The following is a 17,186-nucleotide window of genomic DNA, read 5'->3' on the forward strand; positions in this document are numbered from 1 at the left end:
ACTGATTTATAGTGTGATATGAAAACATGGAATCACAATCAGAGGATCAGCAACCACAGTTATACGAGCCTAAAGCAAGCATTTTCTTTTTTAAACTATTCTAAGCCATGAATGGAAACCATTAGCAACAGACGACCTCAGCTGAATGAAATAAAAACGCATTTTTTATTCCTCCGGCCACGTTCTTGTCAAAATCCACACTCCCATCAGAAACACTCTATCAGAGTACAAGTGCTCCAGAGAGTGAGAGGGAGCAGAATGAATTGCTCACTCACGGGTGGCTTTCTTGTCTCTTTGACGTGTCAAATATACCCCAGATAAATTATTTCTTTTACCACAAAAGAGAGCTATGGCAAATTGCTTCAATGGGTTTCCACTGAGGTAATTGTCAAGAATAAAGAGACTGACTTCTTTTCCATGAAATCAGCAACATGATGGCAGAGAGAGAGAAACACAGAGAGAGCCAATGCACCAAGCCTGATGGATGATTTTTGTTCCCTTATGTGAAAAGTGTGACTTTATTTTTTTCTCTTGCACTCTGTGAATACTGAAAAAGCAAAGGATTTCTAAGGTGGTGAATTTGTTTAATAGGAACAAATGAGCTACTCTGTCAATGTCCACTAGTTAGTAATTGACAATAAAAACAATTTAATGAAATCTTTGTTTAGAATATGCTAATTCATCAGAGTTTATTACATCTAGCTTCTAGACAGGTGACTGTAAATGAGTTTAATCTTAGAAAAACTGTTGTATTATAAACCCCCCTACTTCTGTGAAAGAGTGAAAAAGGTGGCAACAGTTGAGAAAGGAAACTTCTATTAAATGTAGTGCGGCTCCTGGCACATGAAACTAAACACCCCCAAAATGTGAAGCATGTGGAGGCATATTTTTTGGGAATCATAGACAAACATAGATCATGGGAACCAGCCTGTGTGACCGTGAATGTCATAAACAGACTTCTCGATGACTCAGACACACCAACATGATACCACTCATAAAAATGTATTGGACTCATTGCACCTGTGCCAGTTCAGCACTCCCCCCCTCTCACCCAATCATGCCTTTGGATATGTGTGTGTGTGAACGCCGGGTATTTGGATATCATGTACTCTGTGAGTGCGTGTCATTCACTCAAACAGAGAATGAATCACTCAGACTTGGACGCAGACAGACACGTAACCTGTAATTTGTACGCAGGGGAGATCTCCTTTCCATTGCCTCTGGCTTAGTGTGTGGCTTTCCAAAGCACGCAGCAACGTCATTTGTAATTGAATTAACTTTATCCTCTCTGGCAAAATTTCCATATTTAATTCCATTGTAAATAAAGAAATAATAAAACACGATTTCGATAAAAAGATAAATTAGCTCGCACAGCGTTGAACAGGAAGCTTACCCATCCGAATCCTTCCAGGCCTTTTACTTTTGAGCCAAAAGTAGAAGAATGCAGCCACTACATCATCCAAACATGTTCAAGAGACAGCAGACAGAATCAGCTGAAGTTGCCACGGGCAACTCGAGAAAACCAAGATGACAATAATGTGAGTCATGCCATCATAGAGCTTTTCATTATAAAGCAAGTTGCTGTTCAAACACTTTAAAGATGCAGCCATTCTGCATCCACACGGCCGAGTCGTGTTGATCAAATAAGGTCAAACAGGACTGGAGGCGACCAGCAGAACACGGCCAAGTCCTCGCATATAAGCGCTTGTGCGTGTACGTACACAGAGGCAGAGGAGGGGAGAGCGCTGGCAGAAGCTGAATGTGTTTGCTCGCTCCAGGGGAGAAGGAAAGAAAGGGAGCAGAAGAGCTGAAACAAACGCATGCTGGCTTCTATTAGTCGAGCTGTAGAGCGCAATGAAGGGGTGAGGAAACATATTCATTCCCTCTGCCTCCTCCCCACCCAACAACATCCCCCCCAACCCTCCCACCCCATTATATCCATTCTGGAAAGGCGGCGGATGAAAGGGGCAACCCCCCAGTGGCAGCACTTCTCCCTCCAAACTTTCGCCGACGCATTCTGACGGCTGCTTAATTGTACGTGATACAGGCAGGATCCTTTCTCTTTCAAATCTAAAACAGATTGCTTCTCCCTGGGGAGGAGGATTATTGGACAAGAGAAATGACAAAGCAGGGACTGTCCAGCCCTCTGGGAGGTGGAGGACAGAGGGGGTGAGCTCGTGCATAGTGTGCTTATGTGTGTAAATAGCTTTTCTGTGTTTGTCTTTTGTACAACCCTGTCCTGCAAGAAGATTATGTTTGTACCCATGTGTTTCAAAAGTGCACACATTATCCAACCTCCCTGCATCTTTTTCCACTTTAAAACTCTCTCTTTCGTCCCCTCTTTATCACACATTCACACCTCCCTTTCTCTGATCTTGGCCTCTCCTTTATCTTATCCCGCTTCCACTTCCCCCTCTGTGGCTCTCTTGACCTGGCTTTCTCTTTCTCACTCTAAAGTCCATGCTGCATCTACGTGCAGTGACATCTGAACAAACGCTGCTGTGAACATTACAGAAAAAGCATTAAAACCTTCTCTCTCTCAGTCTCCCTCTCTCACCAAGGATTTACCCATTAAAGTGCACTTTTAGCCACCATTAGCAAACCCGCATTTACCCCTGTTGTGTAAATTCTCAGGCCACAATTGCACGGGCTGTCTGGGGTCATTCCTGGCTTTTGTGTCGCTGAACCACCTACTGAACATTTTCTTCATAAAACACATCTTTCCTTTTTGACTAGTCATCAAGGCAGAGGCTCGAGACAAAGGGGATGAGAGCCATAGAAAACAGTAAAGTACTGAATGTGTGTCTGGATTGCTGCTCCTTTTACGGTGTCCTAAATACCACATCAAAGGTTGGAGGGATAAGGAATTCCCTCCAATAATGAGATGGATGTAATGTTTGCATGCCCTGACCTCTCTCATTCAAATAGCAAGCTGAACAAACATATGGGGTGCTATCATGAGCTCCCAAATACCGCCTAAAAGATTTCTTTTGAGATAGGTGCCTAAAATAAAAAAAAATAAAAATAAAAAAGACTTAATTTAACGTGCACTTTGCAAATGGATCAAAACTCCATAACAATGTTTGATCAGTAAGGTCAACAAAGGAACTGGGAAAGTGGCTGACTCATCTAAAGATAGCCTTTCTGGATCCCACATAAATAAAAGCATGCCAAATGCTCACTGTTCAAATGCTGGTCATTTGCAGTGATAGGACTGTGCAATCTACACAAGCGCTACTATGCAATCAGGCTAGTATGAGGAACACTATCATTAAGTTGAAGAGATAAACAAGTTCTGGAGGAGAGAGGGTGGTTTAGGAAATCTTTTCTTAACATGCTCACACACACACAAGAGAACACACACAAACTACAGTTATACAGCACTGCTCTCTGTACTTTCCAGAGAGGGAAAAGGGGGAAAAACTAAACTAGTGTCATTCCACTGGACTTCAAAGCAAAGATGTCTCAATCCAATTAAACTGATTAAGTGCTACTTGATTCAAAATAATTATTCAATACTAGAACCTGTGTCACCACAATCCCAACTAAACTCTTTTTTAAAATAAATGACAGAATTCAGACATCTGACTCCTGTCACATAGGATCAAGTTCACAAAGCAATGCAGCATGATGAATGAGTCGGAGACGACAACAAAAAGCAGAGGCAAGTCAAAGCTCATCTAACATGGTTCTGATTTGGAGGAAGAAGTAAGGATAGAAAAGCTAAAAATACTGAGCACTCACCTGAAAGCATCTCCCCACACGCACACACACAAATGGAGAAACTTGGATCAGTATGACATTACATGTTCCTCTTTTCTCCAAAGTGACTTCCCACAGGAGCGTTACCTAAAAGTTTAAAACTGTGTTTGCATCCCGTTTAAACAGAATCTTGTTCAGTCTATTAGACTAACACACATATATGCATATTTGAGCCATTTCCACTTCCTGCAGTAATCACTCTTCCATGAATGTGTTGGCCCTGTTCATGATGAGATGGCATGCGTGTCTGGGAAATCTCTGATCCACTGCTGGTATTTAAACAGACGCACGCACGTTTGGTAGCATTCGCTTACACCCAGTCTCTCGGCATGCTTATCAGAAGAACAAATTAGCTCACTGAATACTTTCACACGCATAGAGAGACACACGCACATACATCCGCAAGCAGATCTGAATGATGGCAAAGCGACTACTGGAACAACGTTTGTCTTGGCAAGCGCCTACCCCCCAGAATGTAATTATTTGCAGCAGCTGCTCATGCGCTTGTTTGTACCACAGTTAAGCTAGAAACTGTTTAAAGGATCTATCTTCTTTTCTGCGCTGGCAATAAGGCACGGCGTTTTAAAGCAGTCCAAAGCTGCTTTGCTGTGTTCCGAGTAAGTTAATCAGAATATTGAGTCTAAGCGTTGCTTGCGGATCAGTCTTGTCAGTAGCGAAAGTTTCAAGTTAAAGTTCCCCATCATTCTCCAGCCTCGCATTCAGTAATACACATGGACACTGCCAAAGTGTTGAAATGTAAGTCAGCCAGTCTACTCAAAGAACTAGATTTGAATGGGACCACAGTAAAATTTTGCCATCTAGGTCAAAAGGATAAATTCCCTGGTTTTTGCGGACTTGTAGGTGAGCACAGTGATCCAGTACACATTAAAGTCAAACCGTTCACTTGGATGGACTTCAACAATGTACCACACACACAGCAGACAGGGGCAAAATGTACTCCACATTTGGATTTTTTCTTTATTAAGAAGCTTACTCAGTTTCACTCAGTGTCCCTAATAAAATTTAAGACTGCAAAAGCAACGACAGTCGGTCATGTCTCCAGCTGATTGATTCTAACAATCAGCTCATACAAACAACTCTACAGGTCTTAAAGCAGTACTAATCACTACCTGTTGGTGGTTGTGTTAAATACTTCGAGTAACAAGCAGGAAGTGTAGCTACGGCTGGTTTACAAAGGTAAACACAAATTCACACAGCAGCAGCTTTCACCCATACAACCTTCTCTCCTCTCAGCCCAGCTGCTGTTCACACAACTTTTCACAGCTGCACAGTCTCCATTTGCAAATGCCTCATACACACACACACATAATGCCTGCAGCAAGGCATAAATACTATACATCATATTCCCACTTCACTGGCAAGTTTCGCTTCTCACTTGACTTGAGCTAAATAGCTAAAGTGAGGTGCACATTCCCAGCGTCTCTCCCTCTCTGCTGAGCTTTGACAGTTTGTCCGGAAAGAACTCTTCAGCAGCTCATCCATTTAGCGCATACTGACACGATCTGCCAGAGGTGCACTCTGAATGAGATTTATGAAAAAAACTTATCTGGCCTGAAGTGAAGGAACATTAAATGCCACGCTGATTTATGGAAATGTCGAAAAAAAAAGTGTCTTCATTTGCTATTACAGAAAAGGAAAACAATTTAAACTCAGTACTGGATTTCTGTATGATAAAAAAAAAGACACCATTAAAATAAGAACATGAAAAAATACAACCTGTAATCTTTTATAGATTGCACCATACTGACAGTTACATACTTTTAAGTGAGAGAGCAGTTTAAAATGTAATGGAGCTACCTTTCACGCTCATATAATCGGCATTCGGAAAATGAAAAATGAACTGATGAACGCTCATGTTTTGGGGGAAAAAATGACATTAATGGAATGTGCTGCCTTCTAATCCCTTGAGACGGAGGAATTTGCGACCGAGGGAATTCCTGTCATTCACAGGGAAAACTATGAGATCCTGCACACACTGAGCTGCTGTACGGGCAGCACAGACAGGCTGCAGGAACAGCGCAGCTCACAAGTCCAGACTTACTGAGTTATACCTGACTCCTGAACTGTAATGTGAATCAGAAATTTACTGCTAAATGAACAACAACATGCACGCTCTGCAAAAGAACTGGAAACCTGACAAAAAAAGAAGTGAAAGAGTAAAAAAAAGTTGTACAGTACCTGGAAGGCAGGAGAGAAAAGTGCTGGCTGACTGAGAGGCAAGGATACGATTCCTCTCAGTTTTATCCCCACGCTTCTTGACCAGATCTGCCTTTGCTCATGGAGGGGTTTGTATCTTCGTGCTGGGACTTGGTTTCAAGAGTAGGGGGGACCACACAGCTCCTGGAAGACAACCTCTCTCCTCTAATCCTCTCCCCAATGTGATGACACTCTCTAACCTCGACCATCTGTTGAAACACGTCCCAAAGCAGTCAGCACCACGCTGTGTCAAGAACCCCACTCCCCTGCCCAATCACAGACCGGCTGCTGGGTGGCTCCTCGCTGCCAGGAGGCAGGGACAAGGACACAGCATAGCGCAGAGGGAGACACACACACACGCACAGTCGGTCACACCACTGCCTCCACCCCACACTCACACAGACACTCTACGAGATGAGAGCAAGAAAACCCCCCAGTCATCGTAACCTGAGAGGCAGAGTAGGATGGGGAGAGTGAGTGGAGGAGGAAGGGGAGGGGAGCAAGCAAGAGAGAGCAAGGGAGGGGAGAGAGGGTGAGAGAGAGGGGCACATGCTTAAGAGCTAAAGTAGGGAAGATAGAGAGATACAATTTGTATCTTTCACATTATGTTGCTGGCAATGTCGCTTAAATAACAATCCCTCCGCCCAATTCCTCTCCCTGGATCTATAGCGCATGTGGTCTAAAGAAATAATACTTTTCAAAAAATGCAATAAAATTCTATATTGGCTCCGAGGTGGGAATGCTGTTGGCACTAAACTGTTACATCTGCAAGCGTAGAAGCGCAGGCAGCAGCCCTCACACCTTAGTGTGTTAACTCCTTACGTCCCCCGGCCGCATTCCAACCCTTCACCACCTATTGCCTTAAGTTAGGAAAGAGGGCAGAGGGGAATACACTAAAATGACAAAGCTAAGGGAAAGAGTAAGATAAGGAGAAAAGAGATAAGCGACGTCTAGATATTTTTGACTAGATGATGGCCAGCTGTTTAAGCAAACACCTTTGACGATCAGTCTTTCGATGGCAACACAATTACTACTCAGTTTCCTAAACAAATCAATCCAATTCTCAGTTTACTCAAAACACGAGGAGCGTTAGGTGAGAAAGGTTGTCACGTTCATCAGTTGGTTGAACTACTGTCCTACTCATTGATCCATTAAAAAGGGATTATGAGACCCTAATGATATTCAGGGATAAATTCAAAGGCAAGCACTAATGAGGTGATGCCCGTTTGATATGCAACAGCATCATCATGTGTTAATCAGAGTGGGGAAACGGCAAAGAAAGGCTTGTGAGTGATTCATTTACATTACATAAGCACGAGCAGCATACACACAATGCCCTCTGTTTGAAGTTGTCAGACAGGTATTAATCAAAAGTTTGAGTGCCACTTTCCAACTTCCCTTGATAATGAGTCATTTGGTGGGGGAGGGTGTGTGTGTGGGGGGGGGGGGGTTAATACCTAAAAGAAAGTTTCACCTTATTGTGTAACAGTCCCAAATCTGTATCAGCTTTATATTTTAATGTTATTTTACTGCACAAACCCACACACAGTGACTTTTTTCAGTGGATGCTACTAGTTATCTCCCCTGCAGGTTTGCATTAAGCTAAACAAGCCCTAGACATGTAATGCTCTTCCCAGCACCGACTGATGTTTGAAACACGGGCAGTGGTGAGACAGAGCAAGAGCCTGAGGGGGGAACGAGCTCAAATTAGATTAACTAAATTTACAAAGACTGTCCCCAGCCCCTGCTGCACGGTTACACACATCCCAACCCACACCTACAACCCCAAGCCCCCATTCTCACGGCCGAGAGGTTTCAAAAGGGCCTTCAGGCAGGACAGGGGCGACCAAATCCCTGTGCTCTTTACTGGATTAAAGATGGCTGCCCCACTAGGGGAGAGGGGCTGTTTTTATACAAGCTGAGCACATCTGTAAACATCTTAAAAGGTGTGTTTCTGTGAAGAAAACATCCAGAGTCTTATCCACGGCTATTCAAACTTTCAAAAAGGTAGAAAATGGTCAATGGTTTATGCAAACAAGCTAACCATTTTGCATGACCGCCATTAATCTCTATTTTCCATTTTCACTTCCGCTGATGGACACAAGGGCAACAAAAGCAAGGGCAGGGGGAGGTCTATAAAACGGCCTCATCTTATGAATGACTGAATGACCTGCAGGGGGGCAACATGGTCCTCTGGTAACCCCTATTCACTCTCCTTCTCCCTATCCTGACTGCACAAATAATTCACCAGGCACATCAGCGGGGACATCAGGCACATAAATTACCTTTAAGATGAGTTGTTTTCTCTTATTTTATACTTATCTTATTAGGTACCTCTTGTCTCTTGTGCAAGCTTTGCTCTCAAACTGAATCCAAGCCTCTTCTGACCTCAGGCTCACTTCCCCCCTTTTCCTCAGAGCTTTCCAGCCATCAGTTGGGTTTGCAGGTGCAGGCACAGCCCAGTGTGGGGGGGCTCCTCGGTTCACTAGCTCCATTTTCTATGGTTGAATGAGATATATAGGGGTGTCATAGCTGTGATTCTGCCTCTGTGCCAGTATAAAGTGCTACGCTCAAGCTGAGAGGTGGGGGGGATTGGGCAGACATGAGGTCATTTTGTCTTGTTTTATAAAGTATTTTCAAACCATTCTAACCTCCAGCTGTACTACAGTAGTGTCATGCAAGATGACATGCACAGCTGGTCAATAAAGTGCAGAAGAATTAAAGAGAGCAGAGGGCAGAGGGGATATAAATACGTGATAGACAAAAGGCAAGAAGGTCTAAGGGAAAAAATAGAAAGTTAAAGTCATTGTGCAGTGAACGTTAAATACATACCCCACACATATGGAAGAATCTCACCTGATACCCACACTAGTAGTGCCATGGAAAAGGTCAAGAACCGGTACCAGACATGAGAGAGACATGGCAAAGCAATCTGAACTAAAACTGATGATGTCAGAAGGGAAATAACTTCTTATACATCATTTGGGGCAAACTTTAAAAATTTTTTTTATCAGATTTGACTGGTAATTTTAAATTCCAGAGGCCATTAAAATTCAAGTTAATTTAGATAATGCTTTAACATGATTGCTCACACAACGCTGGATTTAGACCTTTGCTGTAAACCGACTTAGTAACTTATGAGGTAACTGGAAACCCCTTTTACCCTAAGCGGTAAGCTTCCACGTAGCGTCACGTGCACCTCCTGAAAAGTGCAACTACATGTCAACACAGCCCGCAAATATTGTGATATTATTTCTTCTGCAGTTTAGAATTTATCACTTAGAGAATAACAATTACTGTCTCAATATAAAGATGAATAATAATAGTGTAAATATAAGGACTCACAAATGTCAGCAAATTCCTGGGGGGAGATTGCTGAAGCTACCAAAATGGTCGTGAGGGAATGTACGAATAAGTAAAAAAAACCTGAGGGACAAATGTGTTTGCCTCTGGAAAGGAAAAAACTGACCACAAAAAAAGAGCCGGGACCCAGGAGGCAAAAAAGCCCCCAAACATGAAACATCGGAACAAGGCCACACAGTATTTAACACGTAAACACATACAAGCACAAATGTAAGCAATGACATCGGCCCCTTACATTAGTCTCCACAAAACTCCCCGGGGAATTCTATACCAGAGGTAAGTGGCCAGCGGGGTTTATTAAGAAGGCTACCGAGCGGCAAGGCTTGCATTTGAAAGTATTTGTTGCTACTGAATTGGTCAGAGGAGCAGATAAACTAACAGTACTCCAGGGTTCATTTGTGCAATATTGTTGGGAGATGGGATGCTGTGTAAAATGAAAAAAGACAAGGACTTGCTTATTTTAGCAAGAAAATACCAAACTACATCATTCACGTAAATAAATCAGCATGGCTAATTATTAAGCTAAATTGACGTGGCTGCACTCAACAACAACATTTGCAGTATTTTCTGTTTCATTATGAGTCAAATAAATGTTACGATTTTTTAAGCAGCACAATTCCAACACCCTGCAAGAATAAGACAACACCTCCTGTTCAAAACGAAAACGATTTGTCTCATTTTTCTTCTGCTCAAATAAAGAAAGTGATTGAAAAAGAGCATCTGAGATGTTCTCACTTAATGCATAAAGTTTAAAATCAGTAAATACTATTTTTGTTTAGATTTTCTACAGCTTCCTAACAATTTCTTATAAAAAAAAAAAAAAAAAAAAAGAGTTTCGATGTCACATGTAATAAAAATTCTACAAAGGCTCTGATAATTCTTGTTGGCTATAAAGCCATGGAAGTTAGCACAGGTCAATTTTTAACATCAGTCATACAGTACAGGGAGTGCAGAATTATTAGGCAAGTTGTATTTTTGAGGAATAATTTTATTACTGAACAATAACCATGTTCTCAATGAACCCAAAAAACTCATTAATATCAAAGCTGAATGTTTTTGGAAGTAGTTTTTAGTTTGTTTTTAGTTTTAGCTATTTTAGGGGGATATCTGTGTGTGCAGGTGACTATTACTGGGCATAATTATTAGGCAACTTAACAAAAAACAAATATATACCCATTTCAATTATTTATTTTTACCAGTGAAACCAATATAACATCTCCACATTCACAAATATACATTTCTGACATTCAAAAACAAAACAAAAACAAATCAGCGACCAATATAGCTACCTTTCTTTGCAAGGACACTCAAAAGCCTGCCATCCATGGATTCTGTCAGTGTTTTGATCTGTTCACCATCAACATTGCGTGCAGCAGCAACCACAGCCTCCCAGACACTGTTCAGAGAGGTGTACTGTTTTCCCTCCTTGTAAATCTCACATTTGATGATGGACCACAGGTTCTCAATGGGGTTCAGATCAGGTGAACAAGGTGGCCATGTCATTAGTTTTTCTTCTTTTATACCCTTTCTTGCCAGCCACGCTGTGGAGTACTTGGACGCATGTGATGGAGCATTGTCCTGCATGAAAATCATGTTTTTCTTGAAGGATGCAGACTTCTTCCTGTACCACTGCTTGAAGAAGGTGTCTTCCAGAAACTGGCAGTAGGACTGGGAGTTGAGCTTGACTCCATCCTCAACCCGAAAAGGCCCCACAAGCTCATCTTTGATGATACCAGCCCAAACCAGTACTCCACCTCCACCTTGCTGGCGTCTGAGTCGGACTGGAGCTCTCTGCCCTTTACCAATCCAGCCACGGGCCCATCCATCTGGCCCATCAAGACTCACTCTCATTTCATCAGTCCATAAAACCTTAGAAAAACCAGTCTTGAGATATTTCTTGGCCCAGTCTTGACGTTTCAGCTTGTGTGTCTTGTTCAGTGGTGGTCGTCTTTCAGCCTTTCTCACCTTGGCCATGTCTCTGAGTATTGCACACCTTGTGCTTTTGGGCACTCCAGTGATGTTGCAGCTCTGAAATATGGCCAAACTGGTGGCAAGTGGCATCTTGGCAGCTGCACGCTTGACTTTTCTCAGTTCATGGGCAGTTATTTTGTGCCTTGGTTTTTCCACACGCTTCTTGCGACCCTGTTGACTGTCTTGAATGAAACGCTTGATTGTTCGATGATCACGCTTCAGAAGCTTTGCAATTTTGAGACTGCTGCATCCCTCTGCAAGATATCTCACTATTTTTGACTTTTCTGAGCCTGTCAAGTCCTTCTTTTGACCCATTTTGCCAAAGGAAAGGACGTTGCCTAAAAATTATGCACACCTGATATAGGGTGTTGATGTCATTAGACCACACCCCTTATCATTACAGAGATGCACATCACCTAATATGCTTAATTGGTAGTAGGCTTTCGAGCCTATACAGCTTGGAGTAAGACAACATGCATGAAGAGGATGATGTGGACAAAATACTCATTTGCCTAATAATTCTGCACTCCCTGTATAGAGAAATTTGTTTGGATGCAAACGTTCTATTTCACTGCATGTAGCAGATAAAAAAAAGGCTGTTCCTGCAAACATCAAAGGTGACACCTATTCTTCCAAACCCATTGTAAATTAAGCTAACAAGCAGCGCTGCAGAGAACAAGAATCCACACACTGACGTATTATGAACTCATTTACAGGAACCTGACTGAGTGTGATGGTGATGGGACTAAGAGGTCTTTTCATAATAGCACCCATTAACAGGTTTCAATCAAATGCCACATATGCCATCTCCTCTCTGGCAGATGTTTACATGACATAACATGTAATAGGTCACAATCAAACACACTGTTATGTTTGGATAATCTAATCTTCAGGTTAGAACATGACAGATTAGTTCAGAGTAGCTCATTCATTTTCATTCACGGAGACAAGTCGTTTCCAAAAACAACTCTTCTTATACTGTGCGGTCAGGCAATGATCAATTAGATTTCCATACAAATTTCCATCCATTTTCTTAGTATTGGTACTAATAAAAATTTAAAAAATACCTACTAACTACTGCATACGAGTTCTGAATTAACACCTCCCAAAGTATTTCTTTGTAATAAGGGAAATGACTTGGCTCTTACAAGCTACCCTCAATTAATCCCTAAATCATATCCTTATTCTTCTATTTAGTATGTAAAGTATTTTATGTACAGAGTTAAGAAAAACAATAAAATTCACTGACAGTGCAGAGGGAACAGCAGAAATTTCACAGACCACCCACAAAGCTTTTTTTTTTTTTCTGTAAGTAGGATTAGGACCTTTCAAGGGCTTCTGAAAAGCAAGAAAACAGATAGCAAGACAAATCAATACTATCACAGTTCTGATCTGGTAAACCACAGGATGACGGAAATGTATTTGGGATGGCCTTAAGGTTCGGTAAGTGGCTGGGAACCAGTGCTGTAAACCATGAGATACAGAGAAGAGATACTGATCAATCTCCCTGGGTCAAAGTAAGATGAAAGCTAAGACAATGGTTATCATGTACTCACCAGGTTTCACAGGCAAAGCCCAAGGGACTTTTGACAATGAATTAATGTTAACTAACTATTAATGTCAACTAGTTAATTAACTTTTTTTTTCTTTTGTGTTTTTAAGCAAGTGAAAAAAAGTAGCTCAGGCATGTAAAGTTTATAGAATTATAATGATTTCAATTACACAAGTTTAAAACTTCATGCAAAAATGAAATTATTGCATTTTTGCCACATTCTCAGTCCCATATTTTGTCCTGTCCTCTTGGAAATCCATCTAACATAATACATCTTTCATACAGTGCCATTTATTATGAAATAATCCAAGAGCATAACATGCTGTTGCAAAGCTCACCTTTGCAACTTTTTATCATCCTGGTGTAGATCATGCATCAGTCTGACATTGAAACTCACACACCAGCATTTTCATGTTTTGGTACTTTCCACAATGAGACGGTGGCATCCAGGTAGATTTGGAACTATGCAGATTTTTCCCTCTAATAAAACATCCAACTCTCGCTTCTTGTTTATGTTATAAGTTTGGCTTTGGCTCTTAATTCAAAGCTGGCTTTAAAACGTAAGTTATTTCACTAACTTGTATAACTAGGCTATTCAAATTATTAGTAAGTGTCCAAAACTTTAAAACAAGCTCATCTAATTTGCTGATATTAACAGAACGTAACCCAGACGATCACAGTTCACTGAAGAGAGGGCTTGCAGTTTTGCACAAGAACTAGATGTCTGTTCAAAGAGTATTTCTGCTCACTGAGCCCAACCTGAATTTGAACCCTTTTGCTGGAACTGTCAATGGGACATGGATATTTTTGACTCTCAGCAAAGAATGCTTTTGACCATAAAGAGATTAATCAGCGATAAAGGAAAAAATGTATTGGTAAAGCATATTGTTGACCTCTAGAGAGAGTTCCTCTGTAGCCACAAATAAACAGTTTCCACACCACTAAACAATAATGCATTCAACAAATAATCATTTCCCCTCATACCCCTGTGCTCCGCAGACTCCAAACAGTCTCTTGGGTCAGAAAAAAATTTGTTTGTTTACACTGATATTCCCTCTGTGTTAACTTCTAAAAACCGGGACTCATGAAAGACCCAGAGAAAGGAGTAACCGTTGTTATAATGCTCAGCTTCTTCGTGTCATTGAGGCGCTTTTGGAAGTCTCATCCTCACAGAGTGGTGCTCCATTTCCGGAAGCCTGACTTACTAATCCTCTCAGGCGAAAAGGTGAAAGGAAAGACCAAGGAGAAAGGGAGAAAGCGGTACGTGGGAAGGAAGGGCCATGTATGCTACAACATTCAAAATGCCTGGTTGAAAATAATCCCATAAAGCATGCCGCCAGCGGCCTGTTGAGAGGAAGAATTAGGATTTGCGTTAGCCAGATAGGCTGTTCAATTATCCCCTCAGAGGCCTTAACTGGCCCCAGGCCACAATAAGGACAGAATTTTCATTTGTCAGCAGAACGGGGCAAGAACGAGGCAGATCGGGTTAGAGCATACTGTAGTGCAACACAACAGCACTGCGAATGATATGATGCGCTGAAACCATCAAACTAACTGCAATGAGCAAGAAAAAATGCCTGATGAAGAAGCAAACTGACAAGCCAGGAAACATCTACTGCAGCACTGCTGTCCACATGGCAAACTTGGTAAACATGCTATCTGAATCAGAATACAAACTATGTTTTCTGGGGGCCACTAAGATTTAAAACAAAAACAAAAAAAACAAAAAAAAAAACACAGGGTTGTGGCTGTGGCTTTTAACAGGGTGTTTGTTGGGTTCCTGAGAAAGGGGAAGGCTCTGTGTGATTTGTGATTCGCACGCGGGTGGGAAGAGAAGCCTTTTAATCTGTGCCCCTGGACTCCGCTTCCCCTCACTAGGGGAAAATCAGTAAGATGAACGGCTCAACCACTGGGATGTTTATGACCCGCTGCAGGGCCACACAGCGTAAGAGATCATTTGTAAGAGAATAGGTACAACAGCGGGTGCCCTCCCCTTTACTAAGCTGCCCTTTCTTTTATACTCCCTGGTCCTCTCCTCATATACCCTGTACCCATTTATTGTTCTACACCACCTTTCTCCTTTTAAGATTAACTTAAACATTTTTATATATCAGTTCAGAGCTCCATCCTTGGTTTATAAAGAATGTATACTTCACAACAAGAGCCAGCTTTCAGAAAAGAAGCCCCAAAGAAGCTAGGTCTCAAACAGGTGCAAATTCCAGTGATGCCTGCGTGCACTTGGACACTATTGTGCCTCTTTAAAACTGGGCCAAGCCACTCACTGAAGGTGATGGCCAGCAGAGATGTCTGACAGCTAGACCTGCTTTCTTGCAGGCAAAAGCATTTATTTTTACTGTGATGGTATGCATAAGTAAGGTAGACAAAGTGCAGCATGAACAATTAATATTTGTATTTATTATAACTTCTTATACTTATATTTTAAATTTAACGAAAAAGTAAATTGTGACACGGGCACAGGGTTTTCCATTTTATGCTCATCTTGCAGACTGTGGAGTCTGGAGGGGAAAAAAATGCACCAGACGGCCCTACCAAAGGAGAATTCAGAGGAGTCTGGAACTGTGTGGGTGGGTGAGCACTCATTTGAAGAAAACTCCCAATAATCCAATTAAGCACATAATTTCCTTTAGTACACAGGAACTGAATCGACTGTCAGAAAGCAGCCGAGTCAGAAAAAGTGAAAAGTTAAAAGGCTACGGATAGAGGAACGGGTAAGAAAAGACTTCTCTGTGTACTGTTCAGCTGCTGCACCGAACAAAACGCAAACAAAGCTTTAGAAAAAGAGGCTTTAGATCTCTGCAAACATGGTGGGGCCTCCCGTGCTCCACTTTGTAACTGTCCTGCTTGGCTGACGATCAGCTTCCTTGCCCGGGACTAGTTTTTATCCCTTGACCAAGAGCCAAGTTGTCTTTCACAGTATGTGTGAGTGCGAGTGCACGCGTGCTTGAATATGCATGAGAAGAGTGAAGGGGCTCCTTCACTGCGCAGCGTTCTATAGCTGGCCTCATATTCACATAGAGAGAGAACAATGACAAGATGAAGAATAATAAGAGAACGGAAATCTTCATTTGTCGGACAAAGAAACTTGGACCGCATATCATCGTTAATTCTCTGATTCCCGTTACAGATCTCTGATTATGTGAATATTCTTGCAAAAATAACGTGGAAATGACTGAGTGAATGCACTTCATCAAAGAGAAACAGAAGCTATAAAGGAATTCTGAACATCTTTCTTGCAAGTGATCATCTTCCCTCTTGGGGCAAGGAATCTCACACTAGCCAGAAAAGGAGAAAATGGGCATAGCAGGTCTTTGAGCTACAATTACAACCTCTTCAAATTGTTTTCTACATATCTGTTGGGTTAGATCATTTAAAACATACACAGATCAAAGTTTGCACAAATCGAAATCTAAAATCTCATCTGAAGTTTACATTTTACTTAAAAAAAAAGAAAAAAGATCTCAAGTAAGTTTTTTAACTTTAAGTCAGCCTTTATTTATATACAACGACTGCAGACTTTGTTTTGACAGTGACAGTTGTCCAGCCTTTGAATAAAGACAGGAAGGAAGGAGCAAATGAAAAATGAGAAAAGTACGAAGGAAGGTAAAAGAAAAGGGAAACCGGCTCAGTCTCTCTAAGACAAGCTTAAACTGTGAAAAGGGGTGCTCGGCTTTCTTTTTCAAGCTTTCATATCCTAAAAAGATCCCCACTTAATTCCCCGTTCTTCATTTCCTGTCCAGATGGCCAAGGTATCTAGAGTGCAAATGTAGCTGAATCACTGAAGACTTTCACGAGTGAGTTGGTGCAGGAATAATGTCGGTTAGAGGCATTTGCCTGGTTTCTTATACATCACTTAAACTATTTTTTCAAAAATAATAATAAAAAAAAAATCCTGAACTCAATGAGGGTCCGCTTGAGCTCCCGAAAAACTGGAAAAATAACATCCTCCGTTATATGGTAATAGTGTTAGACATACGGAAACCACACACATTAGAAAGAAAGGGGTTAACATGAAGGCTTTATGGGCCCCTTGCCAAATACTGTACTACACTTGAGCTCATGGTGAAATCAAAACATCTGCTTACAGCATTAAAACAGTCATAAATATTATAGCCTATAGCTTAGAAAAACATGCTTTAGGGATTAAAAAAATACAAACCTTGCAGCTGTGGAGAAGTTTTTAGCACTTGTCTGCACAGGTACGTTTAGAAAATGACAGGATATAAGATGGTTTAAAGCTAGCAATAAAGACAAGTATTCTAATTTAATACTTTGAATCTTTATTTTTTTTAAATGCAAGAAA

The 17,186-nt window shown here is 41.4% G+C and overlaps 1 protein-coding gene across 6 annotated transcripts in view; it reads right to left on the minus strand.

Annotated features, from left to right (window-relative positions):
* The window catches only part of sulf1 (sulfatase 1), a 79,804-nt gene that overhangs the window by 27,262 nt on the left and 35,356 nt on the right, over nt 1-17,186 (minus strand). For 5 of the 6 annotated variants that reach the window (XM_080305988.1, XM_080305991.1, XM_080305987.1 and 2 more), the window contains exon 1: nt 5,962-6,379. The exons of the other annotated variant lie outside the window; for it this stretch is intronic. The gene's annotated coding sequence lies outside the window, so the exon portion shown is untranslated. Of the gene's footprint in view, nt 1-5,961; nt 6,380-17,186 lie in introns of those variants that run through there. 6 annotated transcript variants of the gene reach the window in all.

Source organism: Astatotilapia calliptera, chromosome 9, assembly GCF_964374335.1.
Source record: "Astatotilapia calliptera chromosome 9, fAstCal68.1, whole genome shotgun sequence".
In the NCBI taxonomy this organism is placed as follows: domain Eukaryota; kingdom Metazoa; phylum Chordata; class Actinopteri; order Cichliformes; family Cichlidae; genus Astatotilapia; species Astatotilapia calliptera.